Consider the following 20,176-nt stretch of genomic DNA (forward strand, 5'->3'; position numbering starts at 1 on the left):
AAGTCAAAATGCTGAAGGCAAAAATCCAGTGCTAGCATGGAATCAGGGAGAGCAAATCAGGAGCTAATAAAGAGAGCCAGTTCTAGGCTGAATATCCCACAATGCAGAAGAATCCTGCCCTTTGCCACATGCCATCATTATTTGTTCTGAGAATGTGAAGCAGAGGCCCAGAGGCCTCATTTAAACAAGGAGCAACTCACTTAAAACCATGTCTGCAGCCTCTTTGGCACTCCCTACGATCCCTAACCTTTCATCAGCCAGAAGGAGCAGATTGCTTCCAAATTCCTCCTTTTACTTCCCCTTAACTTATATCCTTCTAAGAGCCTGTCCCATTTGCTTCTAGGCTAGGGGATCCTGACATCTGCCTGCACATTAGAATCAGCAGGGGAGCTATAAATACATTTTAAAACAAGGTACAATTTCCAGCCCAACTCGTGCCACAACTGGCACAGGACCTCTGTGGACGAGACCCAAACATCCATATATTTCAAGGTGTTTATGTGAAGTTGCTGTTCGTGTCCTCAAAAAATTCATATGATGACATTCTAGTTACCAATGTGAGGAGGTGGGACCTCTACGCAGAGCTCTCATGAATGGGATTAGTGCCCTTATAAAAGAGGGCCCAGAGAGCTAAGGCATCGTCTATGAACCAGGAAGCAGACCCTCATCAGACACCAAATCTGCCTTGATCTTGGGCTTTCCAGTCTCCAGAACTGTAAGCTATAAATTTTGGTTGTTTATAGGCTACCCAGTCTATGTTTTTTTTTTAATAACAGCCAAGAGTAAAACAGAAGTCAAAGTCAAGAACCATTAATCTAGTATAAACCTTTGTTACTCAACGTGAATTCACGGATCTGCAGCATCCACATTACCTGGCAACTTATTAAGAATACAGACTTTTAATCCACACTCCAGAACTTCAGTCTCAGAATCTGACTTTAATAAAATATCCAGGAGATTCCCAAGTTTGGTAGAAGTGGAGAAGCTCCAAGCCAGAGTATCTCAAATACCGCAATATATCAGAATCACCTTGGAGGAGGGGGCTTGTTAAAACACTTCCAGCTGGGCCACGTCCTGGTTTTCTGATTCTGTAGGTCCGGAGTGGGGTCCCTGGTAATGCTGACGCTGCTTAGAGCAGGAATCCAGATGAGCTATGCCACTCAGGTCATGCAGAGACCAGTAGCAAATGGTGGTGGGCTGTTCAATGCTCAGGTGGAAGAAACATAACAGTCCTCCATTTTCAACAGTAACTCTATCCAGTGTCACTCCTTTTGGGGAAGCCCCATCCTTCTCCACAGTCTCACAGGTGCACTTTCCCCAGGGTCTTTGGGTGGCTGTAAAAAGAGCCTCTTCAGTCGAGTTCCTGCTTTGATCTCACAGCTTAGGATTCTGCAAGCTCACACTTGGCCCTTGTGCAAATGAGAAGACGGCCCCTCTCTGTGTGGACACAACCCTTCCCTCTGCCCAGACAGTGCGTGGCTTGAGGGGCAGAAGACCCTTTGTGCAAAGAACTTTCTGGACAGATGCAGGCACTCTGGGTACCCAGCTGGGTGAAGGATGCACCTGCTGAGCCCCAGGCCACTCTCACCCTCTGCTGGTCACCTTGTACATTATACAAACTGCACATCCCTCAAGGTACACATCAGCTCTGCTCCCCTACCAGGCCAGCATGGTCTGTGTGATGGCTCGTAGCTCCATTTATGACCTTGGTCCACAGAGTGCCAGACACTGCCGACAAAGAGGAAGAGCCAAATTTTGACACTGGGGACACAAACTAAGGGAGAAGGCAGTAAATGCACTGATCAGGTGCTAAGCAAGCAAGCATGCAGTGATTGAAAACACATGCCTTTGGACTATGTTCTCCATGGGTCACTTTGTCTTACTTTTATCCTGTTCTCTCTAAGACAGTGGTTCTGGGGACCAGCAGTATCAGCAACCCTGGGAAGGTGTTATAAATACACATGTCCGCTCCACCCTGGACCTATTGATTCAGAAACTCTGAAGGTGGAGCCCAGCTATCTACTTTTTAGCAAACATTCCAGGTGATTCTGCTGCACAGCAGAGTTTGAAACTCATCGCACTACAATTTGTTTGTTTTTTTTTTAATTATACATTTAGCAAATACCCTGTCAATATATCTCCTCTAAAATTCTCGAGAAGTTACCATGCTGGTGGAATGTGCTCCGGGGAACAGTGCACCCCATCCTCTGTGATGTTTCGGTAATGAAGACTCAGCAGATTTTCCTGACATCACAACATTGGTTTCTTCCCAGCTGTCCCTTCTCAAGTTCTACCATACAAGGATGGGGCACAGGCCTCTGCTGCCCAGAAGACACTCCATTTCCCAGCAGTCTTGTCACCAGCCAGGGTGCCCACCTCCAGGACTGGCCCAGGTCTCTCTGCCCCTCAAGCCCCAGTCACCATGCCCTCCTCAACAGGGTCACTCCATCCTAATCTCTGGAGGAGCCAAATCCTGGAAACTAAGGTCACAGCCCTAAAGTGCAAAACACTCTGCAGATCTCAGAGAAAGGAAGCACATAAAGGCTTGCCCCCAGAATGGAAGAAGAAAATAAAATTTGCCTTTCATTCTTGTCCATGAGTTGACTGGTCCAAACATAAGAGCTCTGAAGTTGGGGTGGCCCTTCAAAGACAGCCCATATTGAGGCAAGAAAGCCACCCTGGATCAGTCATTCTCTGTGTGCCGTCTCTCCTCACTCCTCAGGAATATAATTTTGGGCAAGTTGGCTGTCTTCAGCAGAAGGTAATGTCAAGGAAGGGAGTCAGCTGAGAGCCTTCCGCAGTGATACTCCAAAATTATAGATATGTGATATTTAAAAACTAGTTTTAGCTCAATCAGTTTCAAACCCTTCTGTGCATCAGAATCACCTGGATTGTTTGCTAAAAAGCAGATTGCTGAGCTGCACCTTCAGAGTTTCTGAATCAGTAGGTCCAAAGTGGGACTGAAATGTGTATTTCTATTGTATCACCACTGGTGCAATAAGAGCTTCAGTCCTGCGTGATGGATAAGGTTGTGCCCAATGGCATCCCCCACAGTCCCCAAGGGTGACTTTCAGAGGATGGTGCCATTTTGTTGCAAATAAAGAATCTCAGAGGTAGGTCTTCTTTGCAGCAGATAAAGCTATAGTGTTATTCCATTGGCTTCAATCCTGATTCTCTATTTTTAATCATCCCTTCAGGCTGTACCACCCAACTGTACTACTAGATGCCTTTAAGTTTAACAAGGTTTCATCGTTCTTCTTCCTTCCTTCCTTTGATACCATGTGTGCCCCATTAATCTTTTCAGCTTACCCGAGCTACACAGATGCTAAAGCTGACATCTGTTCTCCGTAATCTCAGAGAGTTTCTCATCCCTGCCTTATGTGAGGTTGACCTAGTTTTCTCGGTCTATTCAAAATATTAGTGAACATGAACAGATGATTATATGCATAAAATGTAACTCTGCGCACTAACATTGCTGGATCCAACGCATCACAGTCCTCTCCTTCCCTCCTCCCCAAACCTTCCACTACATCCTCTGGAATGCTTGTGTCCTATTCATAAACTTCTTTGTGGAAGGACTGTTCTCCAGGTCCCTGCTTCTGGTCACATCTCAAGCAGAAGTTCTCCTTCCTCTGGTCTCATGGTCTTTTCTGGGCCATATCTTCTACTCCCAGCGGCAAAATCTTGCCTCTTTTTGGATGATGTCATTCTCTTTTCTTCATCCTGTCATCATCTGCCATCCTTTTGGCCTGGTGGTCTTCCTCTCTACCTGGCTGCCTGAGAGATTCACCACACCTCTGGCCTCTATTGTCATGGTTCTCCTTTTCCCCATTGACATTTCCTGCACCACACTCCAGCTGTCCCGCAGATAGTCATATCCTGCTCCCCAGCATCACAATAGAATATGGGTTTCAAGCATCCTAATTCCAGGCCAGTCACATAGCTACGCCTCTTCAGCAGGCCTATGTCTCCCCTATGCTCAGGATCTCTTCTTTCTAAGTATCTGTCTCTTCCACACCCTCACTTCTCCCTGTCTGTTAGATCTTCTCCATTTGTATAAGTGGTAGGCAAAAACATTTTCTGTCCCTCTCACTCATTTGTCCCCTCTGAAAAATCAAAAAGATTGAAGGAATTACCAGGTGAGTATCAGCTTCCTAAGTGGTCTCCCCGACCTATGTGATCTCCGGTCTGTTCCTGCAGCAGCCAGGATGAGCAGAGCAGGATATTCTAGAGCTTTGAGAATCAAGCCCAAACCTTCATCTGGCTTATAAAGCTCTCACGATCCAGCTGCTTGCTACATCTCCAGTTTTATCTCAGGTCATCTTCCCTACTCACAGATGCCAATGGGCCTGGCTTTCTTTCAATTCTCAAAATTCACCCTGGCCCTCCTCCCACTGGGGCTGCTGCACATACCATTACTTGGCTCTGTGTGCTTTTATGGCCATGGTTGTTTCACTGGATTCCTTGCCTCCAATATACCCCTAAAAATCTTATCCACAGAGAGGCATTCTTTGATCACCTTGTTTGAAGTCTCATCACCTTCTGCTTTGGATTGAATTGTGTCCTCCAAAAAAAGATAAGTAAAATACTAACCCCTGGTAACTCAAAATGTGACGTTATTTGGAAACGGGGCTGTTACAGATAGAATAGGTTAAGAAGAGGTTATACTGGAGTAGGATGGGCCCCTACGGGGAACACCCCTTGTAGAACACATGACTGGTGTCCTTGTAAGAAGAGAGAAAGAGACACACAGAGAGAAAAACGTCATGTGACAATGGAGGTAAAGGCTGGAGTGACGCATCTACAAGCCAAAGCATGCCAAAGATTGCCAGCAAACACCAGGAGCTGGGAGAAGTGAGGAAGGATTGTTCCCCAAGGTTTTAAAAGGAACAAGGTTGAAACCTTGGTTTTGGACTTCAACCTTCTAGAACTGTGAGACAATACATCTATCTTTTTTAAACCATCCAGTTTTGATACTTTGTTACAGATGCCCTAGCAAACTAATATACTTCCTGATATGACTAAATATTTGTAACCCTCCCCCAAATTCATATATTTGAAGCCTAAATGCCCAATGTGATAGTATTTAGAGATAGGGACTTTGGAAGGGAATTAGATAATGATGGGGGAGCCTCATATGAGGAGAGACACCAGCACACTCTCTCTCCATGACGTGGGGACACACTAGGAAGGTGGCTATGTGCATACCTAGAAGAGAGCCCTCACCAGACACCAGATTTCGTGGCACATTGATCATGGAGTTTCATGCTTCCAGAAGTGTGAGAATTAAATTTCTATTGTTTAATCCACGGTCTGTAGTATTCTGTTATAGCAGCCTGGACTGCCCAGGACACTTTCCATCATCCAGCCCCTAGTTTCTGCTTCCTTTACGGTCTAGATTATGATATGTTTATTCTTGTATATCAGTCATTTATATGCTTATTTTTGTCTTCCCCTTTATTCTATAAGCTCTAGGAAGTTAGACACCATGAGTCTTTCTCATCATTTCTTCAGCATGTCAGGTTGAAAAAAAAAATTGAGGGAGGATGTACATAATTGCTACCTCCCTCACTACCTAGATTCTAAAACAATAAAGAATATACCTAAGAATATACAGGAATCAAAATATTTGAGCAAGATGGCAAACTAGGAACTCCAGGTTCTTGTTCCCTATAGAAATATCAAGCAATAACAGACTGAGTGAATAGCTCGGTGAAAGTTCTAGAAGCCAACCAAGGATCTGTAGCAACCAAGTGAATGCCCAATCAAGAAAAAACAAACTCTAAATGGTAGAAAATGGCATTGCGTTTGTGCTCACCTTGCCCCATTCCCTCCCTAGCAGAGTGCCAAAAGAAGCCACTTAATTCCTGGTATCTTTCTTGGGAAAAAAGTAAAAGAATAGGACTTGTTTGCAGTGTTGTAGCTTGTCTGGGGACCACCCAAGGAATGGGTTTCTGTCTTTCCTGACTCAGCAATCACACAAGAATGATGGCAGTTCGGATAGTAGGTCAGGGGATATTGAAAGCAGTGGTGGGTGTTGGAATGCCTGAAAACTACAGGGGAACTTCAGACCCATAGATATCTGGAAGGAAGTTATTATAGGCAGAGGACCACAATAGAACATCTAAGGCCAGGGAAGAAGAAGGGGTGAAACCCCTAGGAAAATTAAGACATGTAAAAACAGTCATGTATATAAGGGTACTGGGAAAATGGCACATACACAGTCCTAGGGAATATGCATCCCCAAAAGAGTCACAGAAGACGTTAAACCTCAATGCCAAGCTGATTAATAAGGATTTATCCTGCACAGAGGCAGTCTGCAAAGTCTGCAGTGTGGCTATTTTTATTTAAATGCCCAATTTTCAACAAAAGTTCACAAAGGATACAATGAAACAGGAAAATATGGCCCATTCACAGGAACAAAATAAATGTGTAAAAACAGATTCTAAAGAAACACTGGCTTCGAACTTACTAGACAAAAACTTACTAGACAAAGACTGTTCTATACATACTCAAAAAGCCAAAGAAAACATGGACAAAGAACTAAAGGAAATCAGAAAAAAATGACATATGAGCAAAATTAGAATATCAGTAAAGAGATTATTAAAAAGAACCAAATCAAAACTTGGGAGCTAAAAAATACAATTTTTATTAAATTATTAAATTATTAATTATTAAATTATTAATTATTAAATTAAAAAATTTACCAGAAGGCTTCAACAGCAGATTTTAGCAAGTAGAAAAAAGATTCAGCAAACTTGAAGACAGATGATTTTAAGATATCAAGTCTCAGCAACAAAAAGGAAAAAAAAATGAAGAAAAGTGAACAGAGCCTAAGGGATTTATGAGGCACCATCAAGCAGACAAATATATACATTAGAGAAACTTCAGAAGAAAAAAGGAGGCAAAAAAAAAAAAAAACAAAAAAGTCCTAACTTCCCAAATTTGAAGAAAGACATGGATATATAAATGCAAGAATGACAATGAGCTCCAAGTAGACTAAATCCAAAGACGTGAAACTGTTGAAAGTCGAAGACAAAGAATGTTGAAAGTAGCAAGAGAAAAGCAACATGTTATGTACAATGGATCCCCAATAAGATTATCAGCAGATTTCTCAGCAGAAATTTTTCAGGCCAGGAGGCAGTAGGATGATGTATTTAAAGTCCTAAACATAAAACAACTATCAACAAAAACTCTGTATCTCCCAAAACTGTCTTTCAAAAATGAGGCAGAAATTAAGACATTCCAAGGTAAACAAAAACTGAGCGAGTCTATTATCACTAGACCTACCCCAAAAGAAATCCTAAAGGAAATTCTTCAAGTTGAAATTAAAGGATGCGAGACAGTAACTTGAAGCCATACAAAATTTTAGAAATCTTTGGTAAAGGTAAATAACTGAGGGAAAAAAATTACATAATAGTAATTTTGTAATTAAAATTAAATTAAATTAAATTAAATTAAAATTTGTATTAAATTAATTTTGTAATTACTATTATGTAATTTTGGTTCTTCACTCCACTTACTATTTTATATAATTTAAAATACAAAAGCATAAAATAATTATAAATCTATATTAATGAGTACCGTATATAATGGATATAAAATACATAAAGATGTAATTCATGACATTTAATAATATAAAGGGAGGGCAGAGCTGTAAATGACTAGAGGGCTTTTTTTGTTAGATGCAATTGAAGTTAAGTTGTTACACATTTGATATAGATTTTTATAACTTTAGGATGTTATATGTAATCCCCTGGTAAGCACAAAGAAAATATCTGTAAAATATGCACAAAAGAAAATGAGAAAAAAATGAAAATATTCTGCTACAAAAAAATCAACTGAAAACAAAGGAGGGCAGTAGGAAGAAAATGAGGGCCCCCAAAAAACCTATCATACACATAGAAAAAAATAAAGGGGTAATAGCAAGTTTTATATCATCAATAATTACTTTAAACTCTCCAATCAAAAAGCATAGATTGACAGAATATGCAGAAAAATAAGACACAACTATATGCTATCTACAAAATATTCACTTCAGGCCTAAGGACATGCACGAGTTCAAAGTGAAATAAGGAAAAAAGATGTTCCATGAAAATAGTAACCAAGAGAGCAGAGGGGGCTATACTAAAATTAGAAAAATGGACTTCAAGTCAAAGAATGTTATAAGAGAAAAATACATGATATAATGATAAAATTCAATTTATTAAGAAAATATAACAATTATAAAAATATATGCACCAAACATCAGAGCTCCAAAATATAAAAAACAAACATTAACATTAAGGGAAAAATAGACAACTCTACAGTAATAGTAGGAGACATCAATATTCCATTTTAAATAAAAAAATAGAACTAAATGAGAGATTAATAAAAAAGCAGAGAGTGAATACACTGTAAAACAACTGGAACTAACAAATGCATACATAGCACTCCACCAAACATGAGCAGAATTTAAAGTATACATGCAAATTTCTCTGCTAGATTATATATTAGGTCACAAAATGAATCTCAATATTTTTTTAAAATGTTGATTGAAATCCATAAACGTATCTTTTATGTTCACAAAGGAATGAAACTAGAAATCAATGGCAGAAGGAAAACTGGAAAATCCCCAAAACAAAAACCAGTTGATCAAAGAAAAAAATCACAAGAGAAATTATAAAATAGCTAACATAAATGAAAATAAAATTACAACATCTCAAAAGTTATGAGCTGCAATAAAAACAGTGCTAAGGGAAACTTATAGCTGTAAATGCTTATATTAAAAGTGAAAAAAAAATCTCAAATTAACAACCTAAACTTTATGCCTTGTATTAATGTGTTCTCACATGGCTAATAAAGACATGCCCAAAACCCGGTAATTTATAAAGAAAAGGGGTTTAATTGACTCACAGTTCCACATGGCTGGGGAGGCCTCACAATCATGGCTGAAGGCAAATGAGGAGCAAAGTCACATTTTACATGTGGCAGCAAGAGAGTGTTTGCAGGGGAACTCCCCTTTATAAAACCATCAGATCTCGTGAGACTTATTCACTATCACAAGAACAGCACCTGCCCCATGATTCAATTACCTCCACCAGGTCCCTCCCACAACAGGTGGGACTTATGGTAGCTACAATTCAAGATGAGATTTGGGTGGGGACACAGCCAAACCATATCATGCCTTAAAGAACTAGAAAAAGAAGAATACACTAAACCCAAAGCTAGCCGAATGAAGGGAATAATAAAAATTAGAGCAGAGATCAACCAAATAGAGAAGGGAGAAACCATAGAAAGTTAACGAAACCAAGAACTGACTTTCTGAAAACATAAACAAAACTGACAAACCTTTAACTAGATTGATACATTTTAAATATAAGAAGACTCAAATTACTAAATTCAGAAATGAAAGAAAATACATTACTATTAATATTATAGAAATACAAAGGATTATAAAAATGTACTATAAACAACTGTATGCCAAGAAATCAGATAACCAAGATAAATTAATGAATTCCTAGAAACACAGATAAGACAGAAACATGAAGAAATAGGAAATCTATATATACCTATGACCAATGGGGAGATTTGATCAGTAAGCAAAAACTTAACAAATACTTAACAGACAATTCCTCTCAGTCACGTAAAAAATTGTATGAGGCCAGCACTACCCTGATACCAAAGTCAGTTAAAGACACTGTAAGAAAAGAAGTCTACCAACCAATATTCTATATGAATATTGATGCAAAAATATCAACAAAGTACTAGCAAATACAATTTACCAATACATAAAAAGTTATACACCATGTCAAAGTAGGATGTATTTCTGCAATGCAAGAATGATTCAACATATGAAAATCAACCAATCAATGTAATCCACCACATAACTAGAATGAAGAAGGAAAAACACATGTAATCAACATAATTGATGCAAAAAAAACGCATGTGATGAAATTTAACACCCTTTCATGATAAAAACACTCAACAAGCTAGGAATAGAAAAAAAGAAGCTACCCTAACACAATAAAGGCCATATGTGAAAAACTCACAACTAATATGATAATCATGAAGGACTAAAAGCTTTCTCTAGGATTGGGAGCAAAACAAAGATTCTCTCTTTTGCCACTTGTATTCAACATGGTACTGGAAGTCCTAGCTAGAATAATTAGGCAAGAAAAGGAAATCAAATCCAAATTTGAGAGGACGAAGTAAAATTATTTCCATTAACAGGCACCATGATCTTAGTTGTAGAAAAAGCCTACAGATTCCACACACACATGCACAGAGAAAACTGTTAGGCTAATAAATGAATTCAACAAAGTTGCAAGAAAGAAAATAACATGTAAAAATGAGTTGTATTTTTATACATTAACAATGAGCAATCTGGCAAGGAAGTTAAGAAACAATTCCATTTACAATAACATTAAAGGAATAAAAATACTTAGAAATAAACTTAACTGATAATGTCAAAGGTTTTTTTTGTTTTTAGTTTTGTTTTTTTTTTTTTTTTGGAGATGAAGCCTCACACTGTCACCCAGGCTGGAGTGGAGTGCAATGGCACAATCACGGCTGACTGCAACCTCTGCCTCCCAGGTTCAAGGGATTCCCCAGCCTCAGCATCCTGAGTAGCTGGGATTACAGGTGCCCACCACCACGCCTGGCTAATTTTTTGTATTTTCAGTAGAGACGGAGTTTCACCATGTTGGCCAGACTGGTCTCAAACTCCTGACCTCAAATGATTCACCCAGCTCGGCCTCCCAGAATGCTGGGATTACAGGCGTGAGCCACTGCACCCAGCCAATGCCAAAGTTTCATACACTGAAAACTATCCAACATTGCTAAAAGAAATTAAATAAAATACAAATAAATGGAAAGATATCTCATGTTAATAGATTAGAATACTTAACATCATTAAGATGTTAATATTATCCAAAGCCATCTGTAGATTTAATGTAATTTCTATCAAAATCCAAACATTTTTGAAAAAACAGAAAAATTCATATTAAAATTTGTATGGAATTTTAATGGAATCTAAATATCCAAGATAATCTTAAAAAATAGAAGAACAAAGTTAGAGAACTCACATTTCTTGATTTCAAAACTTACTGCAATGGTATAGCCTCCAAAAACAGTGTACTACTAGCATAAAGACAGACATCTAGACCAATGGAATAGATAGCCCAGAAACAAACCTTCTATATGAGGTTAAGTGATTTTTGTCAAAAATGTGAAGACCATGCAATGCAAAGAGTAAAGAACCATCTTTTCAACAAATGATGCTGGGAAAACTAGATATCCACATGCAAAAGTGTGAAGTTTGAACCTTACCTTATACCATGTACAAAAATTATATGAATCAAAGGTCCAACCATAAGAACTGAAAGTATAAAACTCTTAGAAGAAAACAGAAAAAGAAATTCCAGTTTTTAGTTCAGCATATAAGGAGCTTCAAAGTTATTACTCCTTCCATCCTAAAAACAAGTAAAAAACCTGAAGAGACTGAAAAGTCAACAACTCTTCTTGGATCTGAAAGAGAGGAGAGGACAAAGAACAAACCACTGCCCCCAAGACTGTAAAGATAGGCAGAAAAATACAGAGTCACAGCTTACCGGCAGAGACTCAAGAGGGAACACCACCATGGGACTCAGTGTTGGGGTAGAAAAACCTGAACTGTAATTGACGAACTGCCAGAGAGTCAGTACATAACTCTGAGAGTTAAAAACTCCAGGGGGATTCATCACAAGGCCTCCACAATATTGTGAGATTTACCCCCAGGAAATCAGCCAGATTCCCACAGTAAGTATCAGAGAAAAATCTCCTTGTACTTGCAGCAGCGAGAAGAAAAAAAGAAGCATTTTGAAATACACCAGTGTATTCCGTTCCTCTGAACAAGTCCTGCCCTCAGAAGAAACTAATTAACCAGAGTCTAACTTGCTGGGGTATTATTAGACCCTAAGTGACACGAGTGAAAGGAAATACCCAACTCCAGTTTCCTCTAGTCTTCCACATTGGGAAGGGAAATACCCAACTCTCGCCCGCTCTAGCCATCCTGTGGCCCTGCTAAGAAGGGAGAATAAAACTGAGAAATACATGTGAAGTTCACAGACTAGAGCCACATACTCACTAGAAGATCTAATTAGAGGTCTACTGAACGCTTTCTCTCTCCTACACCTCATCACCACATTATGAAGACTTACTAATAGGAATTTCTTTTGCAAAGTACATCGTATTGGACTATTTTAAAAAATTACAAGGCACACTAGAAAGAAAAAAAATAAAAAACAACACGATCTGAAGACAGAGAGCAAACATCTGAACCAAACAGTGACAAGGAGATTGGAATTATTAGACAGGGAATTTAAAACAATTGTAATTAATATGCTTATGGTTCTAATGGGCAAAGTAGACAACATGCAAAAGCAGATAGGCAGTATAAGCAGAGAGATGAAAATCCTAAGGAATAACTAAAAAAATATATATATATATAGGAGGTTAAAAAAAGAACTGTAACAGAAACAAAGAGTACTCCTCATGAGTTCATTAGTAGAAAGGACACAGTTGAGGGCAGAATACCAGAGCTTGAAGACATGACAACAGAAGCTTCCAAAACCGACAAGTGAAGAAAACAAAGCTTGAAATAAACAAAACTGAATAGCCAAGGACAGTAGGACGGCACAAAAAGTATACTCTACACATAATGGGAATGCCAGATGAAGAAAGAGAGACAGGAACAGAAGAAATATTTGAAAAAATTAGAAAAAAGTGTTATGACATTAAATTTAGCAATGACACCAAAATATATCACATCAACAGAACAGGCAACAAAATGAAAAATGGATAGATGGATTGCATCATAATTAAAATCTCCATGCATTAGGACACAATCAACAGAGTAAAAAGGCAACACACAGAATGGGAGAGAATATTTGCAAATTATACATCTGATAAGGGGTTAATATCCAAAATCTAAAGAACTTCCACACCTGAACAATAACAACAAAAGATGGAGAAATGTGCAAAGAACTTGAATAGACATTTCTCCAAGGAAGATATATAAATGGCCAATAAGCATATGAAAAGATGCTCAATATCACTCATCATTAAGGAAATGCAAGTCAAAATGAAATGAAAATACCTTCACATCCATTAGGATGGCTAATTAAAAAAACAAAAAACAAACAAACAAAAAAAAAACAGAGGGTCACAAGTGGCTCACACCTGTAATCCCAACACTTTGGGAGGCCGAGGCAGGCAGATCACCTGAGGTAAGGAGTTCCAGATCAGGCTAGCCAACATGGTGAAACCCTGTCTCTACTAAAAATACAAAAATTCACTGGGCGTGGTGGCGGGCGCCTATAATCCCAGCAATTTGGGAGGCTGAGACAGGAGAATAGCTAGAACCTGGGAGGCAGAGGTTGCAGTGAGCCGAGATCATGCCACTGCACTGCAGCCTGGGTGACAGAGTGAGACTCTGTCTCAATAAATAAATAAATAAATAGAAAACAGAAAATAACAACAGTTGGTGAGAATGTGGGGAACCATTGCTGGAAATGTAAAATGATGCAGCCACTCTGGAAAACAGTATGATGGTTCCTCAGAAACTTCAACATAGATTTCCCATATGATCTTGCAATTCCACTTCTGGATACATACTCAAAAAATTGAAAGCAGCAACTCGAGCATATATTTGATATATTTGTACACCAATGTCCATAGCAGCATTATTCGCAATAGCCAAAATGTGGGATAAATTCAAATGCCCATTGACAGATGAATGGATAAACAAAATGTGGTATAGATATATAATAAACTATTATTAATCTTCCCAAAAAGAGGAAATTCTGCCACATGCTACAACATGGATGAGCCTTGAGAACATTAAGGTAAGTGAAACAAGCCAATCACAAAAGCCAATCGCACAAATACTGTGTGATTCCACTTGCATGAAGGGTCTAGAATAGTCAAATTCATAAAGACAGAAAATAGAATCATGGTCGCCAGGGGTTGGGCGAAGGGGGAGCAAAAAGTTATAGTTTGATGGGGACAGAGTGTCAGTTTTGCAAGATGACGAGTTCTAGAAACGAATGGTGGCAATAGCTGTGCAACAATATTAATGTACTTAATGCCACTGAACTGTACATTCAAACATGGTTAAAGTGGTGAATTTTATGTTACGTGTATCTTACAATTTTTTGAAAGCATATACAGAAGTGAAGCTGAGAACAAAATAGCGCTATCATCATTTAAGGCTGATATTACCAAATATGTCATATCTTCAGACAAGTGAGCTTAATGTTATACTACTGAACTCTTGAGTTTAGAGATTTGCCTGCCCAATCACAGACTGCATGGAACTCCTGCTAGCTGCGTCCCGCTAGGGGCCTGGCTCTGTAAAACTCAGTGGGGAGGAGCAGAACAGAAAACATATGCTTCCCACAGTCCAAGGGACATCAAGGTGAATTTGGACCCAAAGCAAAGGGAGACTAGAAATTGAGGAGAGTGCCATTTGATGTCTTCTTGCATTTGGTATAATTTAATTTGTCACTGTTTTGCACCATGACCTCATTAATACTGTCCCTCCCCACCTGCTTCCACCCCACCCAGATATTCTAATTGCGTTGGCCCTTTTTTCCCATCTCTCTCTTTGCAAAAAGAAACATTTCTTTAACATATCTTTTCCATCTTTTTACTCGTTCTTGTTACGGAAATATATATATTTTTTCAAAGATCTCTTTTTGGAAGGCTGCTGGCAACTTGATCTAATTTCTACTGATGGTTTTCTGGGCTTGCTGGAACTCTGAAGTGGATTAGGAAGGGAAGAGACTAGAGACAGAGAGACAAGTCAGGTGAGACATCAGGAATCGCAGAGGGGAGTGATGAAGGGCTGAACTGAGGCAGCAACAGGGCACAGAAGTTAGGGAGAATTGATACTTAAGGAAGTAGACAGTCCAAGGTTTGACGGCCAGAGATGGGAGAGCACAAATGTATTCTCAAGTTCATGCCTTGCTGCATAGATCCTGGTACGACTAAAACTAGCTGGAAGGATTTGGATACTCTAGATGTTCACTCTCTACTGTATAATTTTTTAACATTAAGGAATTTTCTTTAAAAAAAAACAAAAAAACCTAATTACTGTAATCCTAGCACTTTGTGAAGCAGAAGCAGGCCAATTTCTTGAGTCCAGGAGTTTAAGACCAGCCTGGGCAACATGGTGAGACTCCACCTCTACAAAAAAAAAAAATACAAAAAATTAGCTGGGCATGATGGCACATGCCTGTAGCCCCAGCTGCTTGGGATGTTGAGGTGGAAGGACCTCTTGAACCCAGGAGGCAGATGTTGCAGTGAGCCAGGATCACACCACTGCACTCCAGCCGGGGTGACAGACCAAGACGCTGTTTCAAAAACAAACAAATAAACAAACAAACAAAAACAAAACCCTAAGTAAGCAGTTAAAATGATGAAATGTAGTTGGAGAAAAAAAGTAAGTGTAATCATAAACAAAGAGGATGCTGGAAGTAAAAATTTCAATTCCGACGGGTAGGCAAGGAGGGCATGGAAGAACTGCCCCGAATGCATCTGTTCTCAAGGAGGCAGCCTTCGTGAGATGGGATGGCACCAGTGTGACAGCAAGATTAAGGAGTTAGTTTATGAAGGCTACTTGAATCAAATAAGAAATGCACTAAGGGAAATTAGTTTTCCTACTAAATGCACTGGCTATATATTTCTTGAATATTATTCTAGAGATTGTGATGAGGCATCTGTTATTTTGACAACGTTCAAAAAGAGAATGTATTAAATTTAGCATGAACTTTAAAAAATATTTTGATTGTGGTAAAACATATATAACATAAAATCTACTATTTTAACTATTTTCAAGTGTACGATTAAGTTGAATTAGGTACACTCTCATTGTTTCGAAACCATTACCACTATCCATCTCCAGACTTTTATTATTATCCCAAACTGAAACTCTGTACCCATTAAATAATAACTCCGTATTTCCCCTTTCCCCATCCCCTTTTCTATTTTCTGTCTCTATGAACCTGACTATTCTAAATACCTCACATAAGTGCAACCATAGTTTTTTCTGTGTCTGGATTATTTCACTTTACGTTTTTAAGGTTTATCCATATTATAGTATGAATAAGAATTACTTGGTCAGAGAGGTGGTTCACGCCTGCAATCCCAGCACTTTGGGAGGCTGAGGCAGGCGGATTGCCTGAGGTCAGGAATTCAAGACCAGTCCGGCCAACATGGTGAAATCCCATCTCTAGTAAAAATACAAAAAAATTAGCTGGGCATGGTGGCGTGCACCTGTAATCCCAACTACTCGGGAGGCTGAGGCAGGGGAATTGCTTGAACCAGGGAGGTGGAGGTTGCAGTGAGCCGAGATTGCGCCACTGCACTCCAGCCTGGGCAACAGAGCGACACTCCATCTCAAAATAAAAAACAAATAAAAATAAAAATAGAAACAAGAATGATTTACGTCTGAGTAATACTCCATCATATGTACAGAACCCATTCACTTATCCAGCTACCCGTCAATGAACATTTGGGTAGTTTCCACCTTTAGCTATCGTGTTCATAGGCATGCTTTTATGAACACTGGTGTACAAGTATCTTTTTAAGTCCCTGCTTTCAATTCTTCTGCGTAGATATTCGAAAGTGGAATTGCTGGATTATATGGAAATTCTGTTTGATTTTTTGAGGAACTACCATATTATTTTCTGCAGTAGCTGCACCATTTGACATGCCCTACCAACAGTTCTCTACATTGCTGACATCGCTTATTATTTTCTGTTTTGTTTTTTGTATTAGCTGTCCTAACAAATATGATTTGCAGTTTTGGTTTGTATTTCATTGCAGTTTTGGTTTGTATTTCCCTAATTATTAGTGATGTCAAACATCTTTTCATGTGCTTAATGGCCATTTACACATCTTACTTGTAGAAGTGTCTGTTCAAGTTCTTTGCCCTTTTATAAACGATTTTCTTGTCATTGAGTTGTAGGATTTCTTTGTATAATCTGGTTATCATCCTTTATCAAATGCATGATTTGCAAATATTTTCTCATTCTGTGTGTTGCCTTTTTACTCCATTGATACTGGCCTTTGATAAACAAAAGTTTTTCATTTTCATGAAATCCAATTTATCTACATTTTTGTTGCCTGCTCTGGTGTTGTACCCAAGAGATCATTGCCTAATTCAAGATTACAAGGATTGATTTATATGTTTCCTCCTATGAGTTTTTTGTTTGTTTGTTTGTTTGTTTGTTTGTTTTTAGAGGGCATTTTGCTCTTGTTGCCCAGGCTGGAGTGCAATGGTATGATCTTGGCTCACCGCAACCTCTGCATCCTGGGTTCAAGCAATTCTCCTGCCTCAGCCTCCTGAGTAGCTGGGATTACAGGCACAAGCCACCACGTACAGCTAATTTTGCATTTTTAGTAGAGACGGGGTTTCACCATGTTGGCCAGGCTGGTCTTGAACTCCTGAACTCTGTTTCAGCTCTAGGTAAGGTTAAATCATTCTCCTGTAATCTGAATTGTCAGATTCCCCAGGGCAGATACTGTTCAGAGGCAGACATTTCCCCCTCTCACACTTAGGGAATTCACAGTTTTTTGGCTGTCTCACAGAGTTTGCAGCAGGACGCTGCTTCTTTCAAAGGATCTATGAATTGTTATAGCCTTCCTGGTATGTTCCCATGATGGTTCTTGGCGCAAAAGTTTACAGTGTGAGTCTCCACATGCTGTCTGTCTGTCCAAGTGGAAGCTAAATGTTAGTCCTGTCTTCTAGCTACCATTTTATTCTCTAATCCCCTCTAATGCACCTTTCGATTTCTTCTTTGATCCAATTTAAGAGTGTGTAGTTCTTACAAATTCATGGATTTTTCAGTTTTACTTCTATTATTCTTTTACAGTTTCACTCCATTTTTATCAGAAAAGATACCTTGTATACTTACAATTTTTTTAATTAATAAGGCTTGTTTTGTGACCTAACACGTGGTCTATCCTAGGGCATATTTTATATTTGCACTTGAGACAACTTAATTTTACCATTTTGTTATTTGATTTTAATATGTCTTACAGTCCATTTGTCTGTCATTCTCTTCATTACTGCCTTTATTAGTGTTTACTCTTTGTAGTGATACATTTTACTTCATTTTTTTTCTTTTTGTGTATTTTCTTTTTTAACTTTTATTTTAAGTCCAGGTCTACATGTGCAGGTTTGGGACACAGGTAAATTTGTGCCTTGGCGGTTTGTTGTACAGATTATTTCATCACCCAGGTATTAAGCCCAGTGCCCATTAGTTATTTTAGTTACTTTTCCTGACCCTTTCCCTCCTCCCACTTTCCAACCTCTGATAGGCCCCAGTGTCTGTTGTTCTCCTCTATGTGTCCATGTGTTCTCATCATTTAGCTCTCACTTATAGGTGACAACATGTGGTATTTGGTGTTCTGTTCTTGTGTTAGTTTGCTAAAAATAATGGCTTCGAAATCCTTCCATGTGTCTGCAAAGGACATGATCTAATTCTTTTTATGGCTGCATAGCATTCCATGGTGCATATGTACCACATTTTCTTTATCCAGTCAATCACTGATGGGCATTTGGTTGAGTCCATGTCTTTGCTATTGTGAATAGTGTTGCCATGAACATACATGTGCATGAGTCTTTGTAATAGAACAAGTTACATTCCTTTGGGTATATACCCAGTAATGGGATTGCCAGATTGAATGATATTTCTGTCTTTAGGTCTTTGAGGAATTGCCACACTGTCTTCCATAATGGCTGAACTTATTTTCATTCCCACTGACAGTGTATAAGCATTCTTTCTCTTCACAACCTGTCCAGCATCTGTTATTTTTTGTCTTTTTAATAATAGCCATTCTGACTCATTCTGACTCACTGAGATGTTATCTCATTGTGGTTTTGATTTGCATTTCTATAATGCTCAGTGATATTGAGCTTCTTTCATATATTTATTGGCCACATGTACATCTTCTTTTGAGAAGTGTCTATTCATGTCCTTTGCCTACTTTTTAATGGGGTTGTTAATTTTTTTGTAAATTTGCGTAAGTTCTTTATAGGTGCTGGATATTAGACATTTGTTGGATGCATAGTTTGCAAAAATTTTCTCCCATTCTGTAGGTTGCCTGTTTACTCTCTGTTGATAGTTTCTTTTTCTGTGCAGAAGCTCTCTGGTTTAATTAGATCCCAGTTGTCAATTTTTGCTTTTGTTGAAATTGCTTTTGGCGTCTTCATTATGAAATCTTTGTGCCTGTGTCTTGAATGGTATTGCCTTGGTTGTTTTTCAAGGTTTCTATAGTTTTGGATTTTGCATTTAAGTCTTTAATCTATCTTGAGTTAATTTATGTATAAGGCATAAGGAAGTGGTCTAATTTTAATCTTCTACATATGGCTAGCTAGTTATCTCAGCATCATTTATTAAACAGGGAATCGTTTCCCCATTGCTTGTTTTGGTCAGGTTTGTCAAAGATCAGATAGTTATAGCTTTGTGGTCAGATTTCTTTGTTCTCTATGCTGTTCCGGTGGTCTATGTGTTTGTTTCTGTACCAGTATCATGCTGTTTTGGATACTGTAGTCCTGTAGTATAGTTTGAAATCCAGTAACATGATGCCTCCAGCTTTGTTCTTTTTGCTTAGGATTGTCCTGGCTATTTGGCCTTCTTTTGGTTCCATATGAATTTTAAAATAGTTTTTTTCTAGTTCTGTGAAGAATGTCAACAGTAGCTTAATAGGCATAGCATTGAATCCATAAATTGCTTTGGGAAGTATAGCCATTTTAATGATATTGATTCTCCCTGTCCATGATCATGGAATGTTTTCCAATTTACATCATCTCTGATTTCTTTGAGAAGTGGTTTGTAGTTCTTATTGTAGGGATCTTTCCCCTCCCTTGTTAGCTGTATTTCTAGATATTTTATTCTTTTTGTGACAATTGTGAATGTGAGTTCATTCCTAATTTGGCTCTTGGCTTGACTGTTGTTGGTGTATAGGAATGCTAGGAAGTTTTGCACATTGATTTTGTATCCTGAGACTTTGCTGAAGTTGTCTATCAGCTTAAGAAGCTTTTTGGGCTGAAACAATAGGATTTTCTAGATATAGGATTATGTCGTCTGCAAACAGGGATAGTTTGACTTCTTAACTTTTTGTTTGGATTCCCTTTATTTATTTCTCT

The sequence above is a fragment of the Mandrillus leucophaeus genome, unplaced genomic scaffold, assembly GCF_000951045.1.
Source record: "Mandrillus leucophaeus isolate KB7577 unplaced genomic scaffold, Mleu.le_1.0 Scaffold391, whole genome shotgun sequence".
NCBI classification, from domain to species: Eukaryota; Metazoa; Chordata; class Mammalia; order Primates; family Cercopithecidae; genus Mandrillus; species Mandrillus leucophaeus.